The sequence below is a fragment of the Peromyscus maniculatus genome, chromosome 21, assembly GCF_049852395.1.
Source record: "Peromyscus maniculatus bairdii isolate BWxNUB_F1_BW_parent chromosome 21, HU_Pman_BW_mat_3.1, whole genome shotgun sequence".
Lineage (NCBI taxonomy): Eukaryota > Metazoa > Chordata > Mammalia > Rodentia > Cricetidae > Peromyscus > Peromyscus maniculatus.
In genome coordinates this window covers 8,512,015-8,529,591 of record NC_134872.1, presented here as the reverse complement: position 1 = coordinate 8,529,591, position 17,577 = coordinate 8,512,015, and the positions used below count along the sequence as shown (strand labels likewise).

Below are 17,577 nucleotides of genomic sequence, written 5' to 3'. Positions count from 1 at the left end.
CCACTGAGGAGCCAGTGCAAACCGGTGGCTGTGGTGGTATTGTGTTCCCCAAAATATTGTGTACTCTAATAAATTTATCTGAGGTCAGAGAACAGACAGCCACTAAATACAAAGGCTAGAAAATGGTGGCACTCACACCTTTAATCCTAGCATTCCAGAGATAGAAATCCTTCTGGATCTCTGTGAGTTCAAGGCCACATTGGAAAAAGCCAAGCATGGTGACACACACCTTTAATCCCAGAAAGCCAGCTTTTAATCCTAGGGAGTGGTGGTAGAAAGCAGAAAGATATATAAGGCGTGAGGACCAGAAACTAGAAGCATTTTGGCTGGTTAAGCATGTGGCTGGTTAAGCTTCAGGCTTTCCAGCAGCAGTTCAGCTGAGAGTCATTGGGATGAGGACACAGAAGCTTCCAGTCTGAGGAAACAAGATCAGCTGAAAAGTTGACCAGGTGAGGTTAGCTGTGGCTTGTTCTGTCTCTCTACCAGCGTGGACCCCAATAACTTGCCTCGGGTTTGATTTTATTAATAAGAACTTTTAAGATTCATGCTACAGGTGGCCACAAAGGGTACAGCGACGTTGCAGGTGTGAGTGGGTCATCCTTGGACCCGTATTTGACTGCAGAACGCAACACAGCACAGCTCTGCGCTCAGATAGAGTAAGACAGTTCATTCTGAGGAGTAAGACATCCCTATCTGAGGAGGGACTGTACCCTAGAAAAGTGTGCCAACCTAAAGTGTGCCAACCTAAACTTGGTCACAAGAACTTCTTACAGCCATGGAACAAAAGTCATTGAGTGTTTGCCAGATACGTTGAGAACAGTGTAGGTGGGTCTCAGCAAAGCAGGTGGAACGCTGTAGATTTCAGAGGCTGTCTGACTGTGTTTTTAGCTTTGGGGTCAGTGAGAGCTAGTGGTCTGCTAATACATTCCACAGGTTTCACCTGAGAGTTGACAGGGTATTAGGTTAGACACAGGGACAGGCAATGCATGGCTATAAAGGGAACAGAGAGAGGTTGCTCAAGATAATTTGCTCTGGATCTACATTTCAGCTCTCCATAGTCAGGAAGTTCTGGTCAGCCAGTCAGCCTTGTAAAATCTTGAATACAGGTGTAGATTTTTTGCTGGGAGCTTCATTTCATTGTACTTAATGTTTATGCTAAAGCTAAGATGAAGAAACATGCTGTTCATTTATTTTTATAGCTCCATAGTACTCTGTATAGATGAACCGAGTCTGTTTGGTGAGTTCTCTGTTGATGAACCCTTTGTACTATTTTTCAGTCTTGCTACTACAAATGGTTTTGATTGCCTTGTATGTTCATCTTTTCCCATTTTGGCTCATATACTTTTGAAACAGATTCCTACAAGAGGGCTTTCACAGTCCGAGAGGGAATACACACGGAGTCAGAGAAGATGCTGTGTGCAGACTTTGGCTGGCTTTGTATCGGGGACTGCTTTCTCACAGCTGTGCCAGTGGAGCACGTCATCATGCTTTTGGGTTTCCCTAGTTTAGGCAGGAGATAGATCTCATTGCAGTTTAACTGTCCTTCTCTTAGGAGAGAAATTGAGCTGCTTTTTATATGTTAAAGGGCCGTTTGCATTTCTTTTTTATTTCTTAAACAGCTTTCTCTTGTGAGTCTTCCAGATGAATAGACTTAGCTCTTAGAAGACCTGGGGGAGCAGTAAACAGAGCTGGTGTTGGAGCAGTGTTGAGCCTTCCAAGAGTCTAGGCTCCCTTCTTGAGGTCTTCTGGAGCTTCGGAAGATCTGTGCTGTCCTAAGTCCCTGTCCTTCCTCGTCCTTGGCTGTCCTGCTCTTCGTACTCCCTGAGAGACACCAACTAGAGCATGGAGCCAGGTTCTAAGTCCAGGCTCCTTTAAACTGTTTCAATCACGGAACAGAGATCTCTCATTGGCTTTAGACACGTGTTGGCCTCTGTCGGCTGGCATAGGGCCAGGCAGTCCAGTGGCTCTCTGTTGTGGTTCTTAGGTAACAGGTGCCCCAGCACAGGTCTGCTGCTGAAGCTGTGGGACACACATGCCTCCCTCCCTGCTGACACCCCTGGCCTGTGATCTGTAAACAGGGCACTGACATTGTGTTCATCTGCTGCTCTTAGAATTATTGCTGGAGAACCAATCCTCTTCGCACCTGGATATATGTTAAGGGCCATTTGCATTTCTTTTTTATTTTTAAAATAGCTTTTGCTTATGAGTCTATCCAGTTTCTTCTTGGCAGAACCAGAAGCCAAGCTGGTAAAGGGAGTTTGAGCGCAGCGGTTGGCAAGGTTCAGACAAGGGCTAGGCAAGGAGCTGAGGACAGATGAGTGGTACAGAGGCCAAACAGCAGTCTCCTCCTATGTGCAGCCTACTGTCCGACTCAGGGGCATGGGAGGCACCTGGACAAGGGTAGACATTTGCAGGTTGAGGAACAACAGACAGACTGTGAGAAGGGTAGGTGTTTAGTTGAGATCTGAAGGACTCTCAACACATTTTTTCCCTGGTAAGATAATGGCTTTGTGAAGAATGGTGTTTTGAAGTTAGATCTTGAACTGAATACATTTTGTTGAGTGTAACATGCTAATTTATCTAGCAACAAAAGTAGGTAACATGTATTTCCCTCCAAGGAGTTGAATGCAGGGAGTAGGTGGACTATGCTTGTGACTCATTTAAAGGTACTCAGATTGTAACAGTATGTTTGAAGTGCTGTAAATTTCCAGGAAAAGCAAACAGTTGGAAATCAGGCCACAAATGGTCTTTGCATCCATTAAACTAGGGATGTATCATAACTCGTGTGCTTCATAACTTTGTTTAGAAAAATGTGTCCTCTGCCACAGAAACACAGATTTGGCCTTGGGGAAGTTCATTAGCATATGAAAATGGGAGTGTGACTAGGAGCTGCCATCAGGTTTCACAGGGTGCCCTGGGGGCTTTAATGAAGGTAGTTTCCTAGGATGGTGCCAATAAGTTTCCACTGTGGTGTGCCAGGGGGCTGTTCCTTCCCAGACCAATTCCTCAAACTAGATAGGAAGGCTATTTCTGTCAGTGAAACTTAACTGTTGAGCTATGTAAACCACTTGGCATTAAGTAGACACTCATTAAGAGTCTGCCAAGCATATTTTAGGCACTCTGGAGAGGAGACACAGGTGTAGTTTCTGCCTGGGAGGTTCGTGTGTGCTGACAGAGGAGAATGACTTAGAAGAGGGCAGGCGACAACACAGTGAAGGAGGTTGTGTAGTGAGAGGTGTCAGCAGGTGCAATAGGAACACTGAGATGAACAGGAGCTCCAGCCTGGACTGAGGGGGTGGGGTTAGAAGAGCCCCTGGTGCAGGACATGGACCAGGCTAGACCTTATGGAGTAGAGCGGAAGTAAAAAAAGCCCATTAGACTCGCCAGTGCTCAGCACGTGACTTGCTTCTGAGGCAGAACTGCTCCCGGTGGATCACCTCGTGCCTTAGTAACTTGTTTCCATGTGGAAGTGGTGATATGCCACAGAACGGAAAAAAGGGATAAATCAAAGCATTTGCCATATCTACTGGTGAGACATGATGTAGGTGGGGTACGGCAAAGTAGGAGAAACTGTTATAGATTGTAGGTGCTATCTGGTGGCATTCTTAGCCCTGGGGAGGCTGAAAGCTCATGGTCTGCTAAGTTAACACATTCCAAATGTCTTATGTGAAATGAAAAGGTTGTTAGGTCAGACACTGAAATAAGAGAAGAAAATGAACGAGGAGGACTGTCACCATTGTGTTTAAAGTTAGTACTGCACACTAAAGGATGCATGCTGCTGACACGGGAGTAGACTTGTAGGAAGGAAAAGCTGGCATATGGGCAAGAGTGGGGAGAGAAGAAAGGAGCATACTTAGGAAGAGAGAAAAACGAACCTGGAAAGGAACCACGTGCAGACAGTTGACTTTTGACTTCTGTGCCAAGTATATGCAGTAGGGAAAGGAGAACTCTCTTTTGATTGACGGCTACAAGCGCCCTCAACCAGCTCTGTCTACCTTTGTTTTCACGATAGGAGAGGACTCGGGTGCCACATTGCTCTCTTCCCTTTGTTTCTGTCTTTATTTGTAGCATGGGTGTTTGGGGGATGAAGGGAAACAACGTGGGTAAGGAAGGTTTGATAACAGCACCATGGCAGCAGCACTCTTTGGCTGCCCCCTCTGTCTACATTTGAAGCAAGTGTTGGTTTATTGACCACCGTGCTAAGAATACGGAATGTGAAAAGAAGAGTCTCTTTAGCAAACAGGGGTGGGAAAACTGAATATCCACATGCATAAGAGTAAGAGTGAGCCCTATCACATCCACACTCAGAACTCAAGTTTAAATGAATTAAGCACTTAACTATAAGAGCAGAGACTATAAAGCCACTAGAGAAAATACCTGGGGTTGCAGAGCATAAGACGACAAACTCTGCATTGGTTTAGTTGTTTTTTCCTTAACTCCGAAAGAGAATACAAGCAAATCAAAAAGGGACAAATGAAACCAAAAAGCTTCTACCCATCGAAATAAACAATTCACAATGTATAGAGATGATCTTCAGGTGGGAAAAAAGTATTTAAAAGCCATGTACCTAATAGAGATTGTGCCCCAAATGTATGAGGAGGAGCTCAAGCAACTCAATAGCAAGGAAAAAGAAAAAGCAGTTTACAAAGTCTGTGCCAGGGAACCACATAGACAGTTCACAGAAGACATACAAATGGCCAATAGGAAGGAAAAAAAAGTGCTTCGATCTTTAATCATTAGGGAAATGCAGATTTCCAGTGAGCTAGGTCTTACCTGTCAGGATAGCTGCTATCAAAGATAGAAAGAAAAAGTGTTCGTAAGGGTGTTGTGGTGATATTTTGTTAGTACTCTAACAAATAAAATTTGCCTGAAGATCCGAGGATAGAGCCAGCCACTAGATTAAACATAGAGGCCAGGCAATGGTGGTACACACCCTTAATCCCAGCACTTGGAAGGTTGAGACAGGAAGTGGTGTGGCTGGGCTTATATAGGAATATAAAGCAGGAAGAGACAGGAGTTCAACACCCTTTCAGCTGAGGACTCAGGGGCATTCAGTCTGAGGATTCGTGGAGAAAGGATCTTCCCCTTTCAGCTGAAGAGTTGGTGAGGTGAGAAGTGGCTGTGGCTTGTTTCCTCTGATTTTTTAGCATTTACCCCAATATCTGGCTCTGGGTTTTTAATATAAGACCAATTAGGTTTTGTGCAATAGGGTGTAGAGAAGAGGGTCCCTCTTTCTGTTTTCTGTAGGAATGTGAATAAACACTAGTAAAAACTATGGGAGTTTATCAAAACTAAGTTACCATCTAATACACTCTCACTTCTGAGGTTTTGCTCAAAAGTTTTTAAGGCAGTTTAAGAAATGCCTGTGTAGGCAGATTTTTCTGTCCTGGCTGCCAGCTCCCAAATAACCACATGGAGACTTATTATTAATTATGAAAGCTCACCAGTAGCTTATGCTTGTTTTTGGCTAGCTCTCATAACTTAATCCACTTCTGTTAATCTATGTGCTGCCCTGAGGTTCATATCTCATCTATACACTGCCTATCCTGCTTGCTCCATGTATTATGACGTCTCCTCCCTTCTTCCCAGCAGCCTCTGGGCCTGGAAATCCTGCCTAGCTATTGGCCATTCAGCTTTTTATTAAAGCAGTCAGAGTGACACATCTTCACAGTGTACAAAAAGATTGTGTCACACCATGCCTGCAGCTCCTGTGAAGATGGAATACAGGCATGTGATAGGTTACAGTATGGTTTTAAGAGAAGGGAATCCTGTCGTGTGACAGTGTGTGGAACTGCAGATCATGTTCAGCGGAGCAAAGCAAACACAGAAAAGGCAAATACACTGCCACTCACCTGGGGGATACAACAAGCTGAGCTCACAGACTCAGGAGTAGAAGGGTGGCTACGCAGGCTGGGGTGGAGAGTGAGGAGGTGATTGCCGACGGGTGTAAATGCCCTGCAGAAAGAGCGTGCTGAATATAGTTAATTATTATAAACTTCAGATTGCAAAGAGGAAATTTCAAACTTGTTCATTACAAAAAGTTCAATATTTGAAGTAAAGGAAATAGTAACTGATTTAATTTAATTATTTCATATTGTATTAATCAACTATGGCACTACTTGCTGCTACTTAAATTCATATAATTATAAATTGCTAATTACAACTTAAAAAGTACAAGCAATATAGGAGTGCATGCAGTAAAGTAAAATATTCCTATTTAACTTTGATTCATTCTGGTTAGCACTAGAATTAAATATCTTTTTGTGCTTTTTGACCCCCCCCTTAAAGGTTTTAATTTTTAATAATTACATATAAATGTTTGTGTGTGGATGTGGGTTTGTACACGTGAATGTGCATTGCCCATGGATATCAGAAGAGGGCATCAGATCCCCTGGAATTGGAGTTACAGGTAGTAGTGAGCTGCCAGATGTGGGTACTGTAAATCAAACCCACATCCTCTACAAGAAGAGCAAGTACCCTTAATCACTGAGCCATCTTTCCAGCCCCCATTTCTCTTTTTAAAGACTCTCTTCTTGACATGTTCTTTGCCTGCTTTTCCTTTTGACTACTTAGCTGTTTTAGTAATTTGTACATTATGGACATCTATTCTGTGCCTTTTAAAATATATTTTTTTTCATTAGTTTCAAATAGCATATAATGGCTTTACATATGCATCATAGCTTTTCTATTTTGTGAGCTATTTTTTGTCATATTGAACATCTACACTCATGGTGACTCAACTCTCTAAAAATTTTAGGCTGTTCTTCAAATTTTCTTTTTCAATGATCTTGAAAATCAGCTTGTCAAGTTTGACTCTAAAATCTTGTTGACAGAAACGTTTTCAATGAAACAGTGTGGATGCTGAGAAAGGAGCAGGGCTGTGCTACTGAAATGTGTATTCAAATTTTCTTGAAGACAGTGTGGCAGTGTCCATGAAGAGTCTTTTAAATACAACTTTGTCTTAGGCTTTCCATTGCTGTGATACAATACCATGACCAAAAGCCACTTGGGAAAGAAAGGGTTTATTTGATCTTACAACTCTCAGGTCACACTCTAACACCAGGGAAGTCAGGGCAGGAACTTAAGACAGGAACCTGGAGGCAGGAACTGATGCAGAGGCCCTAGAGGGGTGCTGCTGCTTACTGGCATGCTCCTTCTGGCTTGCTCAGCTTGCTTGCTTGCTTGCTTCCTTCCTTCCTTCCTTCCTTCCTGTGCTCTCTCTACCCCCCCCCCCCCCCCCGTCCCTTCCTCCTTCATTTTATTTTGTTTTTCAAGACAGGGTTTCTCTGTGTAGCTTTAGAACCTGTCCTGGAACTCACTCTGTACACCAGGCTGGCCTTGGACACACAGAGATCCACCTGCCTCTACTTCCCAAGTGCTGGAATTAAAGGTGTGTGCCACCACTGCCCTCTTATTCCATCCAGGATCACCTGGCCAGAGATGGCATGCCCACAGTGAACTGAATCCTCCCACATCAATCATTAGTCAAGAAAATGCCCTATAGGCCAATCCTATGGAGGTATATTTTCAATTAAGATTCCTTCTTCTAAGAAGACATGACCTTGTATCAAGTTAACATAAAAACTAGCCAGCAAAATTGACCCCTTGTCAACTTGACACACAGACACATCACTTATTAAGCTATAATCCTTCCTTTCTTGTTTCCCCTAAGATGTAATATTAATATATTACAATATAAAATATTCCAAATTTTAAAAGCTCCACAGTCTTTAAAAATTCAAACATGGTAAAAGTTGTCTTTCTAAAATATCCAGTGTCTCTCCAAAATATCAAAATCTCTATAAAATCCTAAAGTCTCTTAACCATGAGCTCCTTTAAAATCAAAACACAAGTTAAATATAGAGGAAAGAACCAGGACATTGTTATATATCAATGCATACCAAAGTTCAGTAGCATAACAAGTTCAGTATTTGACATCTGGGAGCCACTCATGATCTGCTGGGCTCCAAAAGACCTTGGGACAGCTCCATTTCTCCAGTTCTGACACTCATGGAACACACAGCTGGACTCGTAGGCTCAGGCTGGCTGTACCCACAGCTGCTACTGTCCTTGATAGTTAGCCCATGGTACTGATACCTCCAGAAAGTTGGGGTCTTCTGCTGCACTTGGGCAGTACCTTTATTAATAGCCTCTGCTGACTCTCTTCAGGGACTGTGACCCTGCTACATGATGCCAAGCCTCCATGCTTTCCATGAATCCCTTCAATCCTGGGATGTCTACTGAACTGAGGCCATACCGTCACCAAAGGCCTCTTGCTACCCTCTCCTAGTCCCAAACCTCAGCTACTCTCTATGACCCCTTCATGCCTTCAAAACCAGTACCATTGGGGTGACTCTTACACATTACCAAGTTTGGCTGCCAAGTGAGATGTGGCTCAGCCCTCTCTGGACCACAGCTTCTGTGTGCTGACCTGAGGACAAATATTCCCAGATAGTATACAGTTCTTAGTAATGCTAGTCTCTTGCTAATCACTGCTAATTTCTCAGCTCTATCCGGTTTTTGGTTTTTCAAGGCAGGGTTTCTCTGTGTAACAGCCCTAGCTGTGCTGGAACTCACTTTGAAGACCAGGCTGGCCTCAAACTCACAGAGATCCGCCTGCCTCTGCCTCTCAAGGACTGGGATTAAAGGCATGTGCACCACAACATGGTTCTGGTTTCTTAATCATTGCCAATTCTTCAGCTCCAACTGACCAGAACTGTGGATTCTTTTTTGTTGTTTTGTTTTTCGAGACGGTTTCTCTGTGTAGTTTTGGTGCCTGTCCTGGATCTCACTCTGTAGACCAGGCTGGCCTCGAACTCACAGAGATCTGCCTGCCTCTGCCTCCCGAGTGCTGGGATTCTCAGACTTCCCTCTGAAACCGCGCAGTCCAGGCCTCCGTCCTCTGCACTGCTCTCAGCAGGATCTTCCAGGTCCCACAACAGCTCAGTAAGCTCTGAGCACTCAGTGGCTTTTCCAGCCCCAAGTTCTAAACAACTCCATGATCCTCCCCCAAAACAACACAGTCAGGTCAGTTACAGCACTACCCCGTGAGCCTGGTACCAAGCCCTGCCTTAGTTAGGGTCTCTGTAATGAATCACCATAACTAAAAAAATGAGCGGGCTTACACACTTCCAAATCCAAGGTCATCTCTGAAGGAAGTAAGAGCAGGAACTCAAGCAGGGCAGGGACCTGGAGGCAGGAGCTGATGGAGAGGACACGGAGGAGTTCTGCTTACTGGCTTGATCTCGATCTCTATCTCGATATCTCTCTCTCTCTCTCTCTCTCTCTCTCTCTCTCTCTCTCTCTCTCTCTCTCTCTCCTCTCTCAACTGTTTTTAAATTATCTGTTTATTTTATTGGTGTTTTGCTTACATGTATATCTGTGTGAGAGTGTTAGATCCCCTGGAACTGGAGTTATAGGCAATTGTGAGCTGCTATGTGGGTGCTGGAAATTGAACGCAGGACCTCTGGAAGAGCAGTCAGTGCTCTTAATTGCTGAGTCATGTCTCAAGCCCCCTCAATTGATCTCTTGCCTGCTTTCTTAAAGAACCCAAGACTACCAACCCAGAGATGGCACCACCCACAATGGGCTAGGCCCTCCCACTTCAATCACTAATTAAGAAAATGCCCTACAGGCTTGCCTACAGACCAGTCCTTTTGGTTTTTCGAAACAGGGTTTCTCTGTGTAGCCCTGGCTGTCCTGGAACTCAATTTGTAGACCAGGCTGGCTTCAAATTCACAGAGATCCACCTGCCTCTGCCTCCCTAGTGATGGGATTAAAGTTGTGCGCCACCACCATCTGACTCTTCAGACCAACCTAATGGGGGCATTGTCTCAACTGAGAGTCTCTTCCCAAGTGATTCTAGTTTGGGTCAAGTTGACATGAAAGTAGCCAGTAAAACCATGCCCTACCATTTCTGCTTTTAGTAGTTTATCCCAAGGAAACATTTCCTCTGTAAAAATGTTGTGTGTGTATTATTTATGGTAACCCAGTAAGGTGAAGGACTACACATTGTCCCACAGTAAGGACACAATGGAATAGGTTATGACACACCCACATGTCACAGTTTCTGTATAGTCATTTACAGTGCAGGGAATACCCACAGTATAATGTAAAATAGAAGGAAGATACACCCTTTAGCAATAGGATGCTGATATTTTAAAATTAAAGGTAATGCATATATCTTTACATGTGCACCTATTCATTTGTTAAGACAGCCATAGAAATACCCTAGAGCAGGAGGGTGGTCTACAGGACAGAACCACAGTTTCTCACGGTTCTGAAGGTCGGAGGCTCAGGTCATAGTGTCAGCAAACTCACTTTCTTTGAACAACCCTCCTCTTGGCATGGAGGTGGCCATCTTTCTCTGTGTCCTTTCTTGGCCTTTCATCTCTCTGGCCACTTCTGTGGTGTCGTTTCCTTTTTTATAAGGATAGTGGTCAGGTGTGAATATAAAGGTCCATCATGTCATTGTAGTTCCATTTTTGAAGGACCTGTATGAGAGCTTCAGCATCTGAATTCTGGGGCATATGAATTCTGGAGTGCAAGTTTAAGCTATGGCAGTATATAACTGAAGAGTTGGAGATGTGGATACATTTCCTAGATGGTAGGTTCAGAAGTAGTTTTTAAAGTATTTTTTTCTTCATTTACATGTTTTCAGCAAATATGTGAAACCTTTTTATAGAAATGGGGGGGGGGAATTAATGTTTCTTTGTGTGTGTGTTTGTGCATGGGTTCGTATTGGGGGTGATGCTGTGCAGCTGTGTATGTATGCATGTGGAGGCCGTATGTCAATGTGCATATCTGTGATAGCTTCTGTTATCTTATTTTTTGAGATAGGATCTCTCACTGAACCTTGAGCTCATCAATTTACCTGCTTGGCTCCCCAGTGAGCTCCAGATCCACCTCTTTCTACCCTAGCAGGTCACCCACCACACCTAGCTTTTTCATGGATGCTGGAGATTGTGCTGAGCTCCTCGTGTTTGTGTCTGAAGCATTTTACCAACTGAATCACCTCCCAGCCCCAAAGGAACCTATTTCCATGTTGCCCTCTTTAACAGAGAGACATGGCTGAGTGGCAGACAGGGCCAGTGGCTCAGAGCTCTTAACTATATGGTCTGTTCAGTTGAGAATTGTCCTTTGTGTGGGTGAGAGAAAATGCTGGCCTGCAGTGTGGTGACTCACCTGGTAATCCTGCAGAATGAACCGAGGACTGAAGAACCTGGTTGGAAGCTGTGAAATACAACAGAGCAGCTACTGTGTGATTGAGTCTGCGGCTGAGTCTCGACAGTGTGAGGCTGGGTGAAGAAAGACATCGGATGGGGCCAGCACGGAGTTTTACTAGCTTGATTGTGCTGATCTCACAGGCTGCTGCATATTCCAGAGCCCATTAAACTGTGCGTGTTCAGTGTGTGCCTGTGCTGTCTGCTCTCTGTTAGGGAACATGTTGTAAATGGGAGGGAGGATTGGGAAGAAAAGATTCCCGGAGCCTTGGGAACCAAGGCGTCACACAGTTACTAACATGAGGCAGGCCATGCTTTTTGGGCCACAGGAAACTTTCGGATCTGGAGGCTGTGGAAGCAGTTGCTTGCTGCAGTAAGTGTTTGGGAGGGGTCTCCACACCACTGGGCCCTTGCTGCTTCATAATGCTATGCCGCAGGGTGAGGGTGGGTCACTGATTTGTGCAAAATGAGGCAGTGGTATGAAAATGGGAGCCTGTTAGGTGAACCAGGCAGGGACACAGCAATCTTTTTGAATTTATTGGCTCATTAATATTGTGAAGATGGGTATGTTTCTTTTATAGCTGCATTAGATACTTATCTTTCTAAGGACAGGAGTCGGTACAGTGCTACAAGAGAGAATGTACTTAAAAATCACAACATTACCTGTGGTAAAATTATCATAAAATCTACCTAGTGCTCAAGCGGGCCATGACTGCAGTTCTGCCCCCATAATGACAGGAAATGGTCGTCGGCGAAGTTGTTTTCCATGAAGCTGTGATGAAATCAACTAAAATGGTAATAAAGCAGAGTGTAAAAGTGAGGGACTCAAGTGAGATGTAAAAATGCAGAAGGTGTTAAAATGCTCGCATTGGCATCTTCCAGAAATGAGTCTGTAAAATAGCGAATATGAATTGATTGAGATTTTCATTCAGAAGTGTTATTTCTGCTGTGGGTCCCACAGTGCAGAGAGGCCAAATGCCTGTCCCCTAACCACAGCCCTGACTGAGGGGTGCTGCTTGGCTATGGTGATGGGTTTTGGTGGCAAGTGATAGTTAGAAAAGCTTGAAACCCCATTTCCTTCCTTCTGACTTGAATCAGTCACCCTGGACGCGTCTTCATGTTCCCGGCGTTGCTCTGATGAATTCATGTTCAGTAGCTGCCTGTTACAGAAAAGAGGAGGTGCCTCTCAGTGACACCTCAGTGAACCGTAGAAACAATAAAATACACACGATCAGAGATGTTCTATACTATAGGAGCAATGTTCATATTGATACTATATTCAAAATAACAAGTCTGCCCCTTGTCACTGCTGCTGCCACCAAAAGGCAAGACGCCACCTCCTCTCTGCCGTGGTGTCAACTGTCTGGCCTTCCCATGTCCTCTCCAGTCCATCTCAGAGTTAGCCTCTCAGAAGGCACTTTGACTCAAATATGGCTTTCTGTTGCCCGTGGGGTGAAGTTTAGCGTCCTCACCATGGTCCTCACTCTCTGGTGCCAGCACATTGGCCCCATCTAGTACAGGTCCTTGCCTGACTTTCTAGGCTCAGGCCTGGCGGGACTTCTTCTCATGCAGAAACCACGAGGCCTTTCCCCTTGCCGCTCTTCCAGGGGTGCTTCTCTATGCTCCTTTCTTCGCACCCTCACCTCACTGCCTTGCCCTTCTTCACTCAGGCAGTCTCTTCTTAACGTGAAGTTCCTATCTACTGTCCCTTCTCTAGAGAAGTCTCTCCTACCTCTTTCTTCTAGTCTATATTAAGTTTCTCTGGTTTCTTTATATATATAATCTTTTATTTACATACAATAATTAGTAAAAAAATTAAAACCAAATGTAACTTGTATAGGAAAAATATGGAATGCTTCATGAATTTGCATGTCATCCATGTGCAGAGCCATGCTAATTAATCTGTGTATTGTTCCAATTTTAGTACATGTACTGCTGGTGCAAGCACTGTATCAAGTAAGTTTCTTTGTTTGACATTCAGAGATCCGGAATGTGCCTCTTAGACTACCTATTTTCATTTGTAACTATAATTTCTTCACATTGTTTTCAGTATGAGGAACCAGTGGGGAAAGGGGAGAGGTGTGGCCTGCTCTAGTAGTTCCTGGATTCTTGACAAATAGACAGGAAGGAGGGGAAGCAGGATGGATGGACAAATGGACAGACAAAATGACATATTTCATTCTGAGGACCAGCTCAACCAAATCCCGTTCCCACTCTGCCTTTGAATTTTTCTGTAATGAGGAAGACAGACTATGTTGAGTTTGGTGAATCTGTGACTAATGAGAACTGACTGCATCAGTGAAGTCATAAAAAGATGCTCTCCCTAAGCCTTTCTGATCCAGAACAAAGGGGACTTCTCCTGGAGCTTGGGGAGACTTGTTTGGCTTCTAAATAAATCCCAAGTACAGAGCTGTGTTCATTGCAGACCTCAGATGATCACGTGTGCTCCTGGGCCGTGCAAGGCCTTCTCTTTGACAGTTCCTCTCCGAGCCCTACTCTTGGCCCCTTCTCTGTATAACAGCGCTAGTGTGTTTAATTATTTCCTTAACATGTGCATTTTTTTTTAACAGAATAAGACTAATGGTTGGGAGGATGTTTTGATTTGAAGAGCTGTTCTCTGCTGTGAGTCATCTAGTTTTTGCTTCTCTCATCCCCTATGCTAAGGTCTGTATGTCACTGTGTCTCGGGATTCTCATGGCTGTGGTCTTGTGTTAGTGAATGTCTATGTCCCCGGGTGCTGGACAGCTGCACTTTAGCATCTTGTCACCTCCTGAAAGTCCTGCAGGTCAGTGTGGTTGTCCCTCCCTCTTTGATGCACTCTCCAGAGGGCCCCTTGTGTCCCCAGCCTCCCCCCCTTGGGGGACGTGTACAAGAGGGAGGTCCTTACGTAGAAAGCATCACAGACTCATCTTGCCCCATGCTTCCTGATTATCTTGCTGCCTGCCCATGCCGGTTCATATTCCCACCACCAGTACGTCAAATGTGTGGCTTTGCACCCGGCCAGCCGTACAGCAGTGTGGCATCGTTTTGGTTGAAATTGATACCTTATTTCTAGTCAGTTTCTCATTACTGCTGCTGCCCCCACCCTAGTGCCAGCCACTGCTGTTCTCCTCATCCCTGTGGTCTGTCCACTCAGCAGTGATCCCTGACGCCTCTAGGCCATTTCACTGTTCTGTCTGCAGCCAAGGTAATCTGTCTGGACCACTCCTTTGCTCAAAATCATTGAAAAATTACAGACTTTCTCACCTTTCACCTGCTGAAGGAGAGACATCCTGATGATGCTTATACTTGTGTTTCTTGGACACATGTTGCCTCAACATGATAAGTTTTCAAAACAATATTGACTCACCTGGCTAATATTTATTTTAGAATTTTTATATCTGTTTGCTTAAGTAAAATGGACTTATTCTTGACCATCTCTAGGCTGATTGGAAAGCAAAGTTATATTAAAATACCTTGAATAGCTAGCCAGGCGATGGTGGCACACACGCACCTTTACTCCCAGCACTCGGGAGGCAGAGACAGGCAGATCTCTGTGAGTTTGAGACCACCATGGTCTACAGAGTGAGATCCAGGCCAGCAGGGCAACACAGAGAAACCCTGTCTCAAAAAACAAAACAAACAAAAAAGCCTCAAATTGCTTCCTCCTCTTTGCTTTGTTTTGACAATAAAATGCACATTTTCTAACTCTTAGCCTAGATGTCTTCAGCATTCCAGCTGCGAACTTGGTTTGCTGAGCTGCCTTCCTGCAGGTTTCTTACTAGCACTTGACTGGGTAGGAATTAACATGCCTCTGAGACCCTGATGGTCCTGGTGGGAGTTAAGCGACTATGGGCACAGAATGGTGTAATAGTGTGTGTTCCTTCAATGCCACTGACAGCTGTCCGCGCCTGCATAGTGAGTTGGTGTCTGTTGTCATCCAGTCTTCTTAGCCACAAAAATTGTGATATATACATTGTGTCTAATAGGACAGGGAGGAACCGGCCAGTTCCCTGGCCAATCCTTCATAGAAACATGCTTCTGGGCTTCACTCCTACATCCTTTCTGGATTCTTCCCTACTCCTATATTTCTGATTTTTTTTTTAATCACTCCCGAGGGAAACTGAGTAATTGAGTAATTTGAGCTTAAAAAATAACAAGATTACCAGAAGGTGACTTTGGCAAGATAGGAATAATGGGCAGCCCAGGAAGAGGGTTTGGGCTCTGTACATTTGCCAGATACTGAGACTTAACTCCTGAAGGCAGGTGACTTCACCAGCACTCAGCTCATGACATCAGTCTCCACACAGAGCAGCTGAGAGAGCTGGGCAGTAAGTATATGCCCAGTCTGGTTAATTGAAGCTACTTCAGTCAGTATTGCTTCGTTAGTCTCTGGACTCAGTCTCAGCTAGAGCACGATCAGGATTCATGACATTGCTGTTCTGACGTCCCCCATTCTTCTGAGGACGTATTGCTTTAAACCATAACAGTAATTTTCATATCATGTTATTTTTATTTTTCAACTGGCTGAAGACACAGCGAATGCAGAGAATATTATTCTTCAGACAGAAACTGTCTGGCATGCACAGCCTACAGAATGGCAATTAAACTGAGCTCCAGACTGACAAACAAGCTGTAAAGCAGAAAGGCAGGATTTCTGTGGAAGATCAGTTATAATAATTTTATATCTGAGTGTTTTACATTTGTGACATTTTGTATAATAAACAATTAACTGCCTGCTTTTGACATTTCAAAGTTAATGTGAGGGAAGTTATACAACAGACACTGAGCATCACCTCCCCAAGTGAAGTGGCAAATGGCTATCAGCCTCCAGGTCTGTGCGGCCCGATTACTCCCCACTGCACATCCTGAACCTCTCTGCCACCAGCCTGCAGTTCATTGTCTTTGATAAACAAGATAATTGATATAAATGGAGGTGTTCTTCTCTAAAATGGTTTCCCAATTGCAGGTTTTTCAGGCTGAAGGTATAATTTTCCTTGTGTCCCATTACTGTTAATCTCTAAATGGATAGATTAGTTAATCTGCCTGCCTTCCACGAGAAGACATTGGATAAGTCACCCTCAACAAAGCCGACAAAACATTGGGGGAAGGAGAGCACAGGAAAAATGATGTACGGTCACACTGATGATCAAGAACATGGGGATTTTCAGCAGGAGGTTTAGAGCTGGGAAGGCAAGAACTATAGCCTAGAGATAAAGAAGAGGTGCATCTTCCTCAGGAGGACAGAAGCCCCGTGGTCAGCCAGTTGTACCACGTGGTCTGGGCCCACGTGAGGAGATTGAGCAGAGCCATCCCTGCTTGCTCGCTGCGTTGTTGGAATAGGCTAGGCTTTGCAGAGCTCACTTTATACCATCAGTTAGTACCCGGCCTGCTTGGCCCTCTACTGTGTGGCTTTCTTTATGGAGTGTCAAGGATCTAGCCTGCAGAAGAGCCATGCAAGTTTGCACCCAGATCTGAAGTCTGCTCGGAAAAACCTGCCCCCTCATGCGTGTGTGTGTGTGTGTGTGTGTGTGTGTGTGTGTGTGTGTGTGTGTGAGAGAGAGGGGGGGGGAGGGGGAGGGGAGGAGAGGAGGAGAGGAGAGGAGAGGAGAGGTGAGGTGAGGTGTATGTGTATATTAAGTGCAACAAGGAGGAATGAATGGGAAATCAAGTGGGTAAGTGCTTGGGAGAGTTACATAGAGACTATCCACGACTCATTGTGCTACTTACCACTTAGACTCTTGATGGTTTGAAACCATAATAAGAAACCTTTGGAGTACCTTTGTAGCACGAATTGTCTTAATAAAAACAAACCCGGAGCCAAGTATTGGGGTGAACGCTGAAAGATCGGAGAAACAGAACCAGCCACAGCCAACCTCACCTCGCCAATTCCTCAGCTGATCTTGTTTCCTCAAACTGGAAGCCTCTGTGTTCTCATCCAGATGGATCTCAGCCGAACTGCTGCTCAAAAGCCTAAAAGCTTAACCAGACTAAAAAGCCTCTAGTTCCTGGTCTTCACACTTTATATACCTTTCTGCTTCCTGCCATCACTTCCTGGGATTAAAGGTGTGTGTCACTAGGCCTGGCAGTTTGCAGTGTGGCTTTGAACTCAGAGATCTGGATGGATCTCTGCCTCCAGAATGCTAGAATTAAAGGGGTGTGTATCACCATTTTCTGGCCTCTAGTGGCTGTACTGTTCTCTGACCTCAGATAAGTTTATTAAGGTGCACAATATACTGGGGAACACAATGTCGCCACATACCTCGATCATTCTAATACTTAGTTTAAAAACCAGTTTGCACCCTGAGCAAGGAAAGCCCTAGTAAGATGAGCTGTCTCCCAGGCAGTCCTGTGGTGGGTTATCACACCGCCTTTC

At 44.6% G+C, this 17,577-nt stretch overlaps 1 protein-coding gene and 1 non-coding gene across 5 annotated transcripts in view; one reads left to right on the top strand and one right to left on the bottom strand.

Annotated features, from left to right (window-relative positions):
• The window catches only part of Btbd9 (BTB domain containing 9), a 381,249-nt gene that overhangs the window by 262,608 nt on the left and 101,064 nt on the right, over window positions 1-17,577 (top strand). The gene's annotated exons all lie outside the window — the stretch shown is intronic.
• On the bottom strand, window positions 13,064-13,170 carry LOC121824922 (U6 spliceosomal RNA). The gene has a single exon (XR_006066918.1). It is a non-coding gene; the product is annotated as a U6 spliceosomal RNA (small nuclear RNA).